The sequence below is a fragment of the Pleurodeles waltl genome, chromosome 2_1 (genome assembly GCF_031143425.1).
Source record: "Pleurodeles waltl isolate 20211129_DDA chromosome 2_1, aPleWal1.hap1.20221129, whole genome shotgun sequence".
NCBI classification, from domain to species: domain Eukaryota; kingdom Metazoa; phylum Chordata; class Amphibia; order Caudata; family Salamandridae; genus Pleurodeles; species Pleurodeles waltl.
Genome location: NC_090438.1, coordinates 21,049,624 through 21,066,744, shown reverse-complemented (window position 1 = coordinate 21,066,744; position 17,121 = coordinate 21,049,624). Strand labels below are relative to the sequence as shown.

Genomic DNA, 17,121 nt, shown 5'->3' with positions numbered 1-17,121 from the left:
GTGAGCATGAGTGTGAGCCTGTGTGACCGGGTCTGTGTGTGCTTGCTTCTGTGAACCTATTTGTGTCAGTATTTCACTCCATATTTATGTGTGATCATGAGTGTGAGCATGTGTGTCCAGGTCTGTGTGTGCTTGCTTCTGTGAATCTACTTGAGTCAGTATTTCACTCTATATTTATGTGTGAGCACAAGTGTGAGCCTGTGTGACCGGGTCTGTGTGTGCTTGCTCCTGTGATTCTACTGTCAGTATTTCACTCTATATTTATGTGGGAGCACGAGTGTGAGCCTGTGTGCCAGGGTCTGTGTGTGCTTACTTCAGTGAATCTACTTGTGTCAGTATTTCACTCTATATTTATGTGTGAGCACGAGTGTGAGCCTCTGTGACCAGGTCTGAGTGTGCGTGCTCCTGTAAATCTACTTATGTCAATATTTCACTCTATATTTATGTGTGAGCACAAGTGTGAGCCTTTGTGCCCAGGTCTGTGTGTGCTTGCTTCTGTGAATCTACTTATGTCAATATTTCACTCTATATTTATATGTGAGCATGAGTGTGAGCCTGTGTGACCGGGTCTGTGTGTGCTTGCTTCTGTGAACCTATTTGTGTCAGTATTTCACTCCATATTTATGTGTGATCATGAGTGTGAGCATGTGTGTCCAGGTCTGTGTGTGCTTGCTTCTGTGAATCTACTTGAGTCAGTATTTCACTCTATATTTATGTGTGAGCACAAGTGTGAGCCTGTGTGACCGGGTCTGTGTGTGCTTGCTCCTGTGATTCTACTGTCAGTATTTCACTCTATATTTATGTGGGAGCACGAGTGTGAGCCTGTGTGCCAGGGTCTGTGTGTGCTTGCTTCTGTGAATCTACTTGTGTCAGTATTTCACTCTATTTTTATGTGTGAGCACGAGTGTGAGCCTCTGTGACCAGGTCTGAGTGTGCGTGCTCCTGTAAATCTACTTATGTCAATATTTCACTCTATATTTATGTGTGAGCATGAGTGTGAGCCTGTGTGCCCAGGTCTGTGTGTGCTTGCTTCTGTGAATCTACTTGTGTCAGTATTTCAATCTATATTTATGTGAGAATACTAGTGTGAGCCTGTGTGCCCAAGTCTGTGTGTGCTTGCTTCTGTGAATCTAGGGTCAGTATTTCACTCTATATTTATGTGTGAGCACGAGTGTGAACCTGTGTTACCGGGTCTGTGTGTGCTTGCTTCTGTGAATCTACTTGTGTCAGTATTTCACTCTATATTTATGTGTGAGCATGAGTGTGAACCTGTGTGACCGGGTCTGTGTGTGCTTGCTTCTGTGAATCTACTTATGTCAATATTTCACTCTATATTTATGTGTGAGCATGAGTGTGAGCCTGTGTGACCGGGTCTGTGTGTGCTTGCTTCTGTGAACCTATTTGTGTCAGTATTTCACTCCATATTTATGTGTGATCATGAGTGTGAGCATGTGTGTCCAGGTCTGTGTGTGCTTGCTTCTGTGAATCTACTTGAGTCAGTATTTCACTCTATATTTATGTGTGAGCACAAGTGTGAGCCTGTGTGACCGGGTCTGTGTGTGCTTGCTCCTGTGATTCTACTGTCAGTATTTCACTCTATATTTATGTGGGAGCACGTGTGTGAGCCTGTGTGCCAGGGTCTGTGTGTGCTTGCTTCTGTGAATCTACTTGTTTCAGTATTTCACTCTATATTTATGTGTGAGCACGAGTGTGAGCCTCTGTGACCAGGTCTGAGTGTGCGTGCTCCTGTAAATCTACTTATGTCAATATTTCACTCTATATTTGTGTGTGAGCATGAGTGTGAGCCTGTGTGCCCAGGTCTGTGTGTGCTTGCTTCTGTGAATCTACTTGTGTCAGTATTTCAATCTATATTTATGTGTGAGCACAAGTGTGAGCCTGTGTGCCCAGGTCTGAGTGTGCTTGCTTCTGTGAATCTACTTGTGTCAGTATTTCACTCTATATTTATGTGTGAGCACGAGTGTGAGCCCGTGTGCCCGGGTCTGTGTGTGCTTGCTCCTGTGAATCTACTGTCAGTATTTCACTCTATATTTATGTGTGAGCACGAGTGTGAGCCTGTGTGCCCAGGTCTGTGTGCGCTTTCTTCTGTGAATCTACCTGTGTCAGTATTTCACTCTACATTTATGTGTAAGTGTTGCTTCTGGTTGCTGCCTCTGCCTGTGTTTCTATTTGGGTTTGCTACTGTTTATATTTATGTTTATGTACAGACAGGAAGCATGTAACTTGAATTTCCTCAGGTAGAAAAGGTGGGTGGAGAGTAGGTAGAGACTATTGAAAACAGGACTATATATCATCAGTTGCCTTGTTTTTCTTTCTTCAGAAGTACAAGTCAAGGATTAGAAATGTTTTGTTCATCACTATTCTGTAAATATTCTACTTGAAAGATACAGAGAAAAAACTTTCAAAACAGGATCTGCACCAGCAGACAAGCCACACAGCTGTTTCCTCGACGTGCCTGTGAATCTTAACAGTAAGTAAACTTTATTTCACTCTCTGAAGAGACGGCTGTGTTAAAAACTGTATACTCCAGGCAGTTTGTATATTTCACTCTCTGGGGAGTCGGCTGTGTTAAAGACTGTAAACTCCAGGCAGCTTGTGTATTTCACTCTCTGAAGAGACGGCTGAGTTAAAGATTTAAACTCCAGGCAGTTTGTGTATTTCACTCTCTGAGGAGACGGCTGAGTTAAAGATTGTAAACTCCAGGCAGTTTGTGCATTTCACTATCTGAAGGAATAGCTGAGTTAAAGATTGTAAACTCCAGGTAGTTTGTGTATTTCACTATCTGAAGAGACGGCTGATTTAAAGATTGTAAACTCCAGGCAGTTTCTATATTTCACTCTCTGAGGAGACGGCTGTGTTAAAGATTGTAAAATCGAGGCAGTTTCTATATCTCACTCTCTGAAGAGACGGCTGTGATAAATACTGTATACTCCAGGCAGTTTGTTTATTTCACTCTCTGGGGAGTCGGCTGTGGTAAAGATTGTAAACTCCAGGCAGTTTCTGTATTTCACTCTCTGAAGGGACAGCTGTGTTAAAGACTGTAAACTCCAGGCAGTTTGTTTATTTCACTCTCTGAAGAGACGGCTGAGTTAAAGATTGTAAACTCCAGGCAGTTTGTGTATTTCACTCTCTGGGGAGTCGGCTGAGTTAAAGATTGTAAACTCCAGTCAGTTTGTGTATTTCACTCTCTGAAGAGACGGCTGAGTTAAAGATTGTAAACTCCAGGCAGTTTGTGTATTTCACTCTCTGTGGAGACGGCTGAGTTAAAGATTGTAAACTCCAGGCAATTTCTATATTTCACTCTCTGAGCAGACAGCTGTGATAACGATTGTAAACTGCAGGCAGTTTGTGTATTTCACTCTTTGAGGAGTTTGCTGAGTTAAAGATTGTAAACTCCAAGCAGTTTATGTATTTCACTTACTGAGGGGACAGCTGTGTTAAACATTGTAAACTCCAGCAGTTTCCATATTTCACTCTCTGAAGAGACGGCTGTGTTAAAGATTGGAAACTCGAGGCAGTTTGTGTATTTCACTCTCTGAAGAAATAGCTGAGTTAAAGATTGAAAACTCCAGGCAGTGTGAGTATTTCACACTCTGAGGAAATAGCTGAGTTAAAGATTGGAAACTCCAGGCAGTTTGTGTATTTCACTCTCTGAGGAAATAGCTGAGTTAAAGATTGGAAACTCCAGGCAGTTTGTGTAGTTCACTTTCTGAGGAAATAGCTGAGTTAAAGATTGTAAACTCCAGGCAGTTTGTGTATTTCACTCTTTGAGGAGTTTGTTGAGTTAAAGACTGTGAACTCCAAGCAGTTTATGTATTTCACTTACTGAGGGGACAGCTGTGTTAAACATTGTAAACTCCAGCAGTTTCCATATTTCACTCTCTGAAGAGACGGCTGAGTTAAAGATTGAAAAATCCAGGCAGTTTGTGTATTTCACTCTCTGAGGAAATAGCTGAGTTAAAGATTGTAAATTCCAGGCTGTTTGTGTATTTCACTCTCTGAAGAGACGTCTGTGTTAAAGATTGTAAACTCCAGACAGTTTCTATATTTCACTCTCTGAAGAGACGGCTGTGTTAAGGACTGTATACTGCAGGCAGTTTGTATATTTCACTCTCTGGGGAGTCAGCTGTGATAAAGACTGTAAACTCCAGGCAGTTTGTGTCTTTCAATCTCTGGGGAGTCGGCTGAGTTAAAGATTGTAAACTCCAGGCAGTTTGTGTATTTCACTCTCTGAAGAGACGGCTGAGTTAAAGATTTTAAACTCCAGGCAGTTTGTGTATTTCACCCTCTGGGGAGTCGGCTGAGTTAAAGATTGTAAACTCTAGGCAGTTTCTATATTTCACTCTCTGAGGAGACGGCTGTGTTAAAGATTGTAAATTCCAGGCAGTTTGTGTATTTCACTCTCTGGGGAGTCGGCTGAGTTAAAGATTGTAAACTATAGGCAGTTTGTGTATTTCACTCTCTGAAGAGACGGCTGAGTTAAAGTTTGTAAACTCCAGGCAGTTTTTGCATTTCACTTTCTGAGGAGATAGCTGAGTTAAAGATTGTAAACTCCAGGCAATTTCTGTATTTCACTCTCTGAGCAGACAGCTGTGATAACGATTGTAAACTGCAGGCAGTTTGTGTATTTCACTCTTTGAGGAGTTTGCTGAGTTAAAGATTGTAAACTCCAAGCAGTTTATGTATTTCACTCACTGAGTGGACAGCTGTGTTAAACATAGTAAACTCCAGCAGTTTCCATATCTCGCTCTCTGAAGAGACGCCTGAGTTAAAGATTGGAAACTCCAGGCAGTTTGTGTATTTCACTCTCTGTGGAGACGGCTGAGTTAAAGATTGTAAACTCCAGGCAGTTTGTGCATTTCACTTTCTGAGGAGATAGCTGATAGGAGATAGTATGTTTGTTATGTGTCACTGGGACCCTGCTAGCCAGGACCCCAGTGCTCATAAGTTTGTGACCTATATGTATGTGTTCCCTGTGTGATGCCTAACTGTCTCACTGAGGCTCTGCTATCCAGAAACTCAGTGGTTATGCTCTCTCATTTCTTTCCAAATCGTCACTAACAGGCTAGTGACCAATTTTACCAATTCACATTGGCATACTGGTACACCCATATAATTCCCTTGTATATGGCACTAAGGTACCCAGGGTATTGGGGTTCCAGGAGATCCCTATGGGCTGCAGCATTTCTTTTGCCACCCATAGGGAGCTCTGACAATTCTTACACAGGCCTGCCACTGCAGCCTGAGTGAAATAACGTCCACGTTATTTCACAGCCATTTACCACTGCACATAAGTAGCTTATAAGTCACCTATATGTCTAACCTTCCCCTGGTGAAGGTTGGGTGCAAAGTTACTTAGTGCGTGGGCACCCTGGCACTAGCCAAGGTCCCCCACATTGTTCAGGGCAATTTCCCCGGACTTTGTGAGTGCGGGACACCATTAGACGTGTGCCCTACACATAGGGCACCACCTATGTGTAGCGTCACAATGGTAACTCCGAACATGGCCATGTAACATGTCTAAGATCATGGAATTGTCACCCCAATAACATTCTGGTATTGGGGAGACAACTCCATGATCCCCCCGGTCTCTAGCATAGAACCCGGGTACTGCAAAACTGCCTTTCCGGGGTTTCACTGCAGCTGCTGCTGCTGCTAACCTCTCAGACAGGTTTCTGCCCCCCTGGGGTCCAGGCAGACCTGGCCCAGGAAGGCAGAACAAAGGACTTCCTCAGAGAGAGGGTGTAACACCCTCTCCCTTTGGAAAAGATGAGAAAGGCTGGGGAGGAGTAGCCTTCCCCAGCCTCTGGAAATGCTTTGATGGGCACAGATGCTGCCCATCTCTGCATAAGCCAGTCTACACTGGTTCAGGGCTCCCCCAGCCCTGCTCTGGCATGAAACTGGACAAAGGAAACGGGAGTGACCACTCCCCTGACCTGCACCTCCCCTGGGAGGTGCCCAGAGCTCCTCCAGTGTGCCCCAGACCTCTGCCATCTTGGATTCAGAGGTGTTGCTGGCACACTGGACTGCTCTGAGTGGCCAGTGCCAGCAGGTGACGTCAGAGGCTCCTTCTGATAGGCTCTTACCTCACTTGGTAGCCAATCCTCCTTCCTAGGTAGCCAAACCTCCTTTTCTGGCTATTTAGGGTCTCTGCTTTGGGGATCTCACCAGATAACAAATGCAAGAGCTCATCAGAGTTCCTCTGCATCTCCCTCTTCACCTTCTGCCTAAGGATCGACTGCTGACTGCTCAGGACGCCTGCAAAACTGCAACAAAGTAGCAAGACGACAACTAGCAACCTTGTATCGCCTCATCCTGCCGGCTTTCTCGACTGTTTCCAGGTGGTGCATGCTCTGGGGGTACCCTGTCTCTCTCTGCACCAGGAGCTCTGAAGAAAACTCCTGTGGGTCGACGGATCACAATAGTCGTGATAGGGGGATTCTGCAAGAAGAACAAACACCAGCAGTGCACTAAAAACGGATTCCTGGACCTGAGGACCTGCAAAGCAAGGGAACCAAGTTCAATTGTCGCGACAGTGTCCAGGGGGGGGCAGGAGCCCAGAAAACCCCAGATGAAGGTGCAAGGAAGCTGCCTCCGGATGGAAGAAGCTTTTGTTTCTGCAAGAACGAAGAGGAGGAAGATGTCCCACGTTGCGATGAAGGTGGTAAAGGTGTTCCCAAATAGAAATACCGCAAACAAGCCTTGCTAGCTGCAAGGGTTGCAGTAGAAGTTTTTGGGTGCTACTGAGGACCAGGAAGGACCAGGAGGTCGCCACTTGGAGGAGGAGACAGAGGGGGCACTCAGGAACTCAGAGAGCCCTCACAGAAGCAGGCAGCGCTCGCAGAAGTACCTTAACAGGCACTTAGAAGATTTGTGAACCGGAGTCCATGCAGAGTTACAAAAGAGGGCCCCACGACATCAGAGGCCAACTCAGCGGGTTGAGCACTGCAGGACGGAGTGCTGGGGACCAAGGCTAAGCTTTGCATGAAGGAAATCCTAGAAGAGTGCACAGAAGCCGGAGTAGCTGCAAATCACGTAGTACATAGGTTTGCAGTCTAGCGTGGGGAGGCAAGGAGGTACCTCCACCAAATTTGGACTGAAGAGTCACTGGACTATGGGAGTCACTTGGACAGAGTTGCTGTGTTCCAGGGACCACGCTCGTCAGGATGAGAGGGGACACATAGGACCGGTGATGCAGTCTTTTGGTTCCTGCGTTAGCAGGGGGAAGATTCCGTGGACCCACGGGAGATTTCTTCGGAGCTTCTGGTGCAGGGTGAAGGGAGGCTACCCCCAGAGCATGCACCACCTGGAAACAGTTGAGAAAGCCGGCAGGATGAGGCACTACAAGGTTGCTGTTTGGTGCCTAATTGTATCACTGAGGCTCTGCTAACCAGAACCTCAGTATTTATGCTCTCTCTGCTTTCTAAATTTGTCACTGCAGGCTAGTGACTAAATTTACCAATTCTCATTGGCACACTGGTACACCCAAATAATTCCCTAGTATATGGTAACTAGGTACCCAGGGTATTGGGGTTCCAGGAGATCCCTATGGGCTGCAGTATTTCTTTTGCCACCCATAGGGAGCTCATGCAATTCTTACACAGGACTGCCACTGCAGCCTGAGTGAAATAACATCCACGTTATTTCACAGCCATTTTTCACTGCACATAAGTAACTTATAAGTCACCTATATGCCTAACCCTCACTTGGTGAAGGTTAGGTGCTGAGTTACTTAGTGTGTGGGCACCATGGCACTAGCCAAGGTGCCCCCACATTGTTCAGGGCAAATTCCCCGAACTTTGTGAGTGCGGGGACACCATTACACATGTGCACTACATATAGGTCACTACCTACATGGGAGTTCACAATGGTAACACCGGACATGGCCATGTAAAATGTCTAGGACATTTAGAATTTTCACCCCAATGCCATTCTGGTATTGGGGGGACAATTCTATGCATCCCTGGGTCTCTAGCACAGAACCCGGGTACTGCCAAATTGCCTTTCCGGGGTTTCCACTGCAGCTGCTGCCAACCCCTCAGACAGGTTTCTGCCCCCCTGGGGTCTGGGCAGCCCAGTCCCAGGAAGGCAGAACAAAGGATTTCCTCTGAGAGAAGGTGTTACACCCTCTCCCTTTGGAAACAGGTGTGAAGGGCTGGGGAGGAGTAACCTCCCCCAGCCTCTGGAAATGCTTTGATGGGCACAGATGGTGCCCATCTCTGCATAAGCCAGTCTACACCGGTTCAGGAATCCCCCAGCCCTGGCGCGAAACTGGACAAAGGAAAGGGGAGTGACCACTCCCCTGACCAGTACCTCCCAGGGGAGGTGCCCAGAGCTCCTCCAGTGTGTCCCAGACCTCTGCCATCTTGGATTCAGAGGTGTTGGGGCACAATGGACTGCTCTGAGTGGCCAGTGCCAGCAGGTGACATCAGAGACCACTCCTGATAGGTGCTTACCTCTTTCAGTAGCCAAACCTCCTTTCTCAGTAGCCAAACCTCCTTTTCTGGCTATTTAGGGTCTCACCTCTGGGCTATTCCTCAGATAACGAATGCAAGAGCTCACCAGAGTTCCTCTGCACTTTAGTCTTCGGCTTCTGCCAAGGATCGACCCCTGACTGCTCCAGGAAGCCTGCAAAACCCGCAACAAAGTAGCAAGACGACTACCAGCAACATTGTAGCGCCTCATCCTGCCGGCTTTCGCAACTGATTCCTGGTGGTGCATGCTCTGAAGGCTGCCTACCTTCACCCTGCACTGGAAGCCAAGAAGAAATCTCCCATTGGTCGACGGAACCTTCCCCCTGCACCAAAATACTGCATCACCGGTCCTCTGGGTCCCCTCTCATCCTGCCGAGCGTGGTCACTGGAACACAGGAGCTGGGTCCAAGTGTCTCCCACAGTCCAGTGGCCCTTCTGTCCAAATTTGGTGGAGGTAAGCCCTTGCCTCCCCACGCCAGACAGTAATCCTGTGTACTGCGTGGTGATCTGCAGCTGCTCCGGCTTCTGTGCACTTTTCCAAGGATTCCTTTATGCACAGCCTAGCCTGGGTCCCCAGCACTCCATCCTGCATTGCCCAACTCGCTGAGTTGAAATCCGATGTCGTGGGACCCTCCTTTGTGGCTCTGAGTCGACCGCTGTCCTCAGATCTTCTAAGTGCCTGCTCCAGTATTTCTGCTGGTGCTGCTTGCTTTTGTTGGGGCTCTCTAAATTGCTGAGCACCCCCTCTGTCTCCTCCTCCAAGGGGCGACATCCTGGTCCTTCCTGGTCCCCAGCAGCACCCAAAATCCTCAACTGCGACTCTTGCAGCTAGCAAGGCTTGTTTGCGGTATTTCTGCCTTGAAACTCTTCTGCAACCTCCAGCACACCGTGGGACATCTTCCGTCCTAAGGAGAAGTTCCTAGCTCTTTTCGTTGCTGCAGAATCTTTGGCGTCTTCCACCCAGCGGCAGCCCTTTTGCACCGGTGTTTTGTGGGCTCCTGCCCCCCCTGGACACTTTCGTGACTCTTGGACTTTGTCCTCTTCCTTTATAGGTCCTCAGGTCCAGGAATCCATCTTCAGTGTTTTGCTGGTGGTTGTGGTTCTTGCAGAATCCCCTATCACAACTATTCTGTCTTTCTGGGGTAGTAGGGTAACTTTACTTCTGCTTTTCAGGGTCTTTGGGTGGGGTATCTTGGACACCCTTACTGTTTTCTTACAGTCCCAGTGACCCTCTACAACTTCCCATAGGTCAGGGGTCCATTCGTGATTCGCATTCCACTATTGGAGTATATGGTTTGTGTTGCCTCTAGACCTATGTCTACCTATTGCATCCTATTGTGATTCTACATTGTTTGCACTACTTTTCTTACTGTTACTTACCTGTTTTGGGTTTGTGTACATATAATTTGTGTATATTACTTACCTCCTAAGTGAGGGTATCCTCTGAGATACTTTTGGCATATTGTCACTAAAATAAAGTACCTTATTTTTAGTAACTCTGAGTATTGTGTTTTCTTGTGATATAGTGCTATATAAGTGGTATAGTAGGAGCTTTGCATGTCTCCTAATTCAGCCTAAGCTGCTTTGCCATAGCTACCTTCTATCAGCCTAAGCTGCTAGAAACACCTCTATTCTACTAATAAGGGATAATGGGACCTGCCCCAGGGTGTAAGTACCACAAGGTACCCACTATAAGCCAGGCCAGCCTCCCACAATCAGGAAAAATAAAGCATCCTCACTGAAAAGCAGGCTATTCTAAAATAAGTAAAATTAATAAATGAGAATAGAACATATTATTTGAGTAAAAGAGCACAAGCTGCAGGCCTAAGAAAAGCTAAAATATATGTGCACAACAAGGTACTAAAATGAACTCACAAAAGGTGGGATCTGTGTGACAACAAATACAGTGGGTAAACTAGTAATTGTCAATAAATAAGCAATGTGACTCACTGTCACCAGTCCCTACTGCCGCAGAGACTCCCCCTTCAGATGCTGCATCTGGTGAACTGGTGCTGGCCCCAGCACTGGTGATCTGTGCGGCTAGAAAAACATTACGCATTTTCAATGTCAGATACACCTCCCCCTTTAAAAACAAAATACAACCTCAACACATGACTACAGTTGAGCTTGCAGTATCTCCTCTCCTCTCCCATCTCAAATATCACTTTGGGCATTTTGCTGGTTGACAATGTTAGAAAAGCCAGTAATCGAGTCAACAGTAATGGAGGAGCAGAGATAGGATGATGAATGTGAGTCATCTGATGCTCAATGAAGGCGCAAAATAATTTGTTTGGCAATTGTGGCAAGCTCAATGGGACTTTCTTCATACTAATTTACTGCCATGATGCACTGTCACCAAAACTGATGGGATAATACAGCACAGCATTAGGGGGAGGGTTCACAATAACCTTGGCCAGTCTCTCATCATTTGAGCTTGAGCAAGACATAGAAATCCTTCTCAACAAACAAGCGTAGAAGAATTTGCTTGGTTCTGCAAACTCTGCAATCTTCACAGTAGACTAGCTAATCTATTGTCTTAGGCCCTCATTACAACCCTGGCGGTCGGTGTTAAAGCGGCGGTAAGACCGCCAACATGCCAGCGGTAAAAAAAAATGGAATTACGACTGTGGCGGAAACCGCAAACATAGACAGCCACTTTAACACTCCGACCGCCACGGCGGTACAAACAAACACAGCGGCGGTCACCGCCAACAGACAGGCAGAGGACAATGTACCGCACACAGGATTACAACCTATCAATCCGCCACCTTTTCCGGGGCGGATTCACCGTGAACAAAAACACGGCGGAAACAGGACTTTGAAGGGAAAACGCTCACCTCTGCACACCCCACGAGGAACCAGGACGCCATGGAACCAGAGCTCCACATTTTACCAGCCATTATCTTCTTGCTCCTCTACCAGGAGCACGAACGCCGGCGCAGAAGACCACGGTGAGTACTGCACCTACGACACAGGGGAGGGAAAATACAGTGACACACACACGCAACACGAAACACCCCCACCCTCACCCACCACAACACACACACAAATACATCATAATACATTACAGTTACACCCCCCAACCCCCGGAAGAATGCAAAGACAAAAGGAAATGAGGTGAACGACTGTAATATATTAAAATTCAGTATTAAAAAATACACATACACTATTAACAAATATATACACCAATCATATAAGTCCAAGGTATTCCACCATTTCAGTCCGTGGACCAATGGCTCTAAAATGCACGGGCGAGGCCCACACAAGATGCCCGAACAAGACGGAGAGAACACTGCAGGGCCATCAGATAGAAATAAAACAGGCACCTCAGGGGGAAGGGAAAGGGTGGGCACCTCAGCCGATTGAGTGCACGATGCCAAATCCACAAGGGGGACCCATGCCCACTGTTCAATCCTGGGGAGTGCAAAGCCACAGTCTCTCAAGTATCTAGAGTGGGTGGGATGCCCACTGTTCAATCCTGGGGAGTGCAAAGCCACAGTCTCTCAAGTCTCCCAAGTGGGTGGGTTGCCCACTGTTCAATCCTGGGGAGTGCAACGCCACAGTCTCTCAAGTCTCCCAAGTGGGTGGGTTGCCCACTGTTCAATCCTGGGGAGAGCAAAGCCACAGTCTCTCAAGTCTCTACAGTGGGTGGGTTGCCCACTGTTCAATCCTGAGGAGTGCAAAGCCATAGTCTCTCAAGTTTCCCAAGTGGGTGGGTTGCCCACTGTTCAATCCTGGGGAGTGCAAAGCCACATTCTCTCAAGTGGATGTCTCTCTCCACTGGTTCTGGAGGGGGTATTGTGCCCAGAGTGCTTCATCCTGCCAAGGACAGAGGTAGGGGGTCTTGTGCCCAGAGTGCTTCATCCTGCCAAGGACAGAAGTAGTGTATGTCTTTCTCCACTGGTTCTGGATGGGGTCTTGTGCCCAGAGTGCTTCATCTAGCCAAGGACAGAGGTAGTGGATGTCTTTCTCCACTGGCTCTGGAGGGGGTCCTGTGCCCAGAGTGCTTCATCCTGCTCATGGCGGCCTCAGTAGCATCAGAGCTTTTGGCGCTCATGGGCCTGCAGTGCTTGTTGCAGCAGTGTCCTTGTGCTTGTGGCAGCGGTGTCTGTGCCAGCGGTTCAGCTACTGGCAGTCCTGTCTTGGGCAGCGGTTCAGCTGCTGGCGGTCCTGTCTTGGGCAGCGGTTCAGCTGCTGGCGGTCCTGTCTGGGGCAGTGTGGCTGCTGGTGGTCCTGTCTGGGGCAGCGGTTCAGCTGCTGGCGGTCCTGTCTTGGGCAGCGGTTCAGCTGCTGGCGGTCCTGTCTGGGGCGGCAGGGCTGCTGCTGGCGGTCCTTTCTTGGCCAGTGTGGCTGCTGGCGGTCCTGTCTGGGGCAGTGTGGCTGCTGGCGGTCCTGTCTGGGGCAGCGGGGCTGCTGCTGGCAGTCTTTTCTTGGCCAGTGTGGCTGCTGGTGGTCCTGTCTGGGTCAGCAGGGCTGCTGCTGGCGGTCCTTTCTTGGCCAGTGTGGCTGCTGGCGGTCCTGTCTGGGGGCAGCTGGGCTGCTGCTGGCGGTCCTGTCTGGGGCAGTGTAGCTGCTGGTGGTCCTGTCTGGGGCAGCGGGGCTGCTGCTGGCGGTCCTTCCTTGGCCAGTGTGGCTGCTGGCGGTCCTGTCTGGGGCAGCTGGGCTGCTGCTGGCGGTCCTGTCTGGGGCAGTGGGGCTGATGGCAGTCTTCTCCGCTGTGCTGATCTTCCCAGACTTGCCGGTTTCCTTGTGCCCCTTCCCCACCTTGGAAGGTGTCGCAGCTGACTCCACACTCCCACCTGTACCCCTCGGAGCGGCTTTGGTGGCTGGTGTCTTCCCCCTCTCCCGCCCGGCACTGGCCAACTTTTGATGCTTGACAGGTGGGGGACTGTCTGTGCTGTGGCTCCTTGCCACACTGGCTGCCCTTCTGCCTGGTGCACTCCATAATCTGGTGACTACTGGCACCACTGGTCCCGCCGATGTTGTGGCTGAGGTGCTAGGTTGGGACCTGGAGAGTCGGGCCCTAGGAGACTGACGGGGTGGGGGAGGTGAGGGAAAGAGGTCAAGGGTGGCCAGAAAAAGTTTCTTAGGAACACTGTGACTGGTAAATGGAGGGGGTTTAGGAGTGGAGGAAGAAGTAGTGGTCATAGGAGATGTCCGTTTGCTGAGTTTGGGTGAAGGTGAATGGGCTGGAGGTTGTTGTGAGGTGGATGGCTGTTGGGTGGGGGGGTGGCTGCGTTTGTGTATCTTGGAAGGTGGCTTCACAGACACACTGGGAGAGGAGTGGGGGTGGTGACTGCACGTGAGCGGGGTGTGGTGGTGGGTGTGCTGGTGATGCACGTAGTGGCTGAAGATGTACTGCATGCAGGTGTGAGTGGAGACGTGACTGGGAGGGATGAGGTAGACGAGGAGGAGGGGGACACAGTGGAGGCAGAGGATGTTGTTATGTCTGCATGTGTGCGATGCTTGCGTGAGTGCCTGTGGGATGTGTGGTGCTTATGTTTGCCTGAGCTTCCTTTGTGTGTTGAGGTGTGTGCATGCTGGTCGGATGGTGTGCTTGGGATAGGCTGAGGTACAGGGGTGTGGGTCTGGGTGGAGGAAGTTGGAGGGGGGAGGCTAGAGACAGGGACAATGGCTGCCATCAGTGCTGAGGCCAGAGTCTGAACAGCTCGCTGAAGGGCTGCCTGACCAGAATGAATGCCCTCCAGGAATGCATTGGTTTGTTGCAACTGCCTCTCTACACCCTGGATGGTATTCAAAATGGTAGACTGCCCGACAGTAAGGGACCTGAGGAGGTCAATGGCCTCCTCACTGAGAGCAGCAGGGGTGACTGGGGCAGGGCCTGAGGTGCCTTGAGCGAAGGTAATGCCCACCCTCCTGGGTGAGCAGGCATGGGGCAAAGGCAGAGGGGCTGCTGGGAGTGCGGTGCTGGTAGGGAGGGTGGTCGCTGTACCTGTAGGTGCGGGGGGCACATATGGGCCCACCACCGCAAGGGAGCTCCCATCAGAGGATGAGTCTGTATCACTGGTGTCAGCTCCTGTCCCCGGCGTGGAGTTCCCCTCGCCCTCCGTCCCACTGGTGAAATCAGACTCCATAGTGTTGCACTCCAGGGCCATGTGGGATGCAGCTCCCTCCTGCTCCGGTGCCACTGCTCCTACGCCTGATGATGCTAATGCACACAAGTTTGGGGAGACCACAAAAAGGGGGGGGGAGACAGAAGAAAGACATGTTGAGTGCATGCATTACCGCTACCGTTGGCGGACACGACAGACACAGAAGCCCCCTGCACTACGCCGCACACTTGGGGTCCACTATTCAATCCCTGGGACATGGCCTACAAGGCACCAAAGAACTACATCACCGGTACCCTGGGTCTCCTCTCAACACGACGAGCGAGGTCCCTTGAATCCAGCAACTCTGTCCAAGTGACTCCCAGAGTCCAGTGACTCTTCAGTCCAAGTTTGGTGGAGGTAAGTCCTTACCTCCCCACGCCAGACTGCATTGCTGGGAACCGCGACTTTTGCAGCTACTCCGGCCTCTGTGCACTTCCGGTGGAAATCCTTTGTGCACAGCCAAGCCTGGGTCCACGGCACTCTAACCTGCATTGCACGAATTCCTAAGTTGTCCTCCGGCGATGTGGTACTCCTTTGTGCGACTTTGGGTGAATACCGTTTCACTCCTATTCGTAGTGCCTGTTCTGGCACTTCTGCGGGTGCTGCCTGCTTCTGAGAGAGCTCCTTGTCTTGCTGGGCGCCCTCTCTGTCCTCTGAGGCAATTGGCAACATCCTGGTCCCTCCTGGGTCTCAGCAGCATCCAAAAACGCTAACCGCATGACTTACAGCTAGCAAGGCTTGTTGGCAGTCTTTCCTCAGGAAAACACGTCTGCACGACTCTCCACGGCGTGGGTGATCCATCCTCTAAAGGGGAAGTCTCTAGCCCTTGTAGTTCCTGCAGAATCCTCAGCTTCTACTGTCCAGTAGCAGCTTCTTTGCACCCACAGCTGGCATTTCCTGGGCATCTGCCTATCTCCGACTTGCTTGTTACTTTTGGACTTGGTCCCCTTGTTCCACAGGTACCCTTGACTGGAAATCCATCGTTGTTGCATTGCTGGTTTGTGTCTTTCCTGCAGAATTCCCCTATCACGACTTCCATGTCCTTTGGGGAACTTTAGTGCACTTTGCACTCACTTTTCAGGGTCTTGGGGTGGGCTATTTTTCTAACCCTAACTGTTTTCTTACAGTCCCAGCGACCCTCTACAAGGTCACATAGGTTTGGGGTCCATTCGTGGTTCGCATTCCATTTTTGGAGTATATGGTTTGTGTTGCCCCTATCCCTATGTGTCCCCATTGCATCCTATTGTAACTATACATTGTTTGCACTGTTTTCTAATACTATACTGCATATTTTTGGTATTGTGTACATATATCTTGTGTATATTTGCTATCCTCATACGGAGGGTACTCACTGAGATACTTTTGGCATATTGTGTTAAAAATAAAGTACCTTTATTTTTAGTATATCTGTGTATTGTGTTTTCTTATGATATTGTGCATATGACACTAGTGGTACTGTAGGAGCTTCACTCGTCTCCTAGTTCAGCCTAAACTGCTCTGCTAAGCTACCATTATCTATCAGCCTAAGCTGCTAGACACCCTATACACTAATAAGGGATACCTGGGCATGGTGCAAGGTGTAAGTACCCCTTGGTACTCACTACAAGCCAGTCCAGCCTCCTACATTGGTTGTGCAGCGGTGGGATAAGTCCTTTGCAACTACTTACCACTTTTGTCATTGTACTTTTCATAAGAGAAAAATATACAAAACAAATTCACTGCATGTACACCTAACCAAAAAGTTTAGCATTTCCTCTTTTCACTCTTTTCTAAGTGCTGAAAAGTACCTCTAACTTTCTAAAAAGTTCTTAAAAGTTTAAAAAGTTTTTTTTCCTGTCCTTTCAAAAGTTCTAAAAAACTTCTTTTCCCTTTTTCTGTCACTTAGACACTTTCTAAAATGTCTGGTACAGGCCAAACTGTTGATCTGTCCAAAATTGCTTATGATCACCGTAGCTGGAAAGGAGCAAGGAGTCTCTGCATAGAAAGAGGTTTAAGTGTAGGGAAGAATCCACCCAGAGAACTATTGGTTAACATGCTTATAGAACAAGATAAGGCCAAAGGGGCCCCATCTGTTGAAAAAGTAGCTAATGGTTCACAATCTGATCCAGGGACTCCCCTAGAAAAAGATTCAGGAAAGAAACTTCCTCGCCTGCCCATTACTAGACAGCCTTGCATAGTTGGTACTGATGTAGAGTCACACCATACTGATAGTGTTGTCTCACATCATAGCAAGAGTATTCCTTCTCCCCACAGTAGAAGTGATGTTTCTGTTAACCAAGCTGTTAGGATGCCTTCAGTAAGGGATGGGTCTCCTTCTGTTCATTCTCACCATACTTCTGTTTCAAGGAATGTCCCACCCACCCACCCTGATGACAGATTGTTAGAAAGGGAGCTCAATAGATTGAGAGTGGAACAAACCAGACTGAAGCTCAAGAAGCAACAGCTGGATTTGGATAGACAGTCCTTAGAAGTAGAGAAAGAAACTGGTTTTAGAAACCCATGGTGGCAGCAGCAGT

The 17,121-nt window shown here is 48.7% G+C and overlaps 1 protein-coding gene across 1 annotated transcript in view; it reads left to right on the top strand.

Moving 5' to 3' along the window:
• The first annotated feature begins 2,318 nt into the window (after positions 1-2,318).
• Positions 2,319-17,121, top strand: part of LOC138260432 (CD5 antigen-like) — a 223,714-nt gene continuing 208,911 nt past the window's right edge. The window contains exon 1 of the mRNA XM_069208914.1: positions 2,319-2,488. The gene's annotated coding sequence lies outside the window, so the exon portion shown is untranslated. The remainder of the gene's footprint in view (positions 2,489-17,121) is intronic.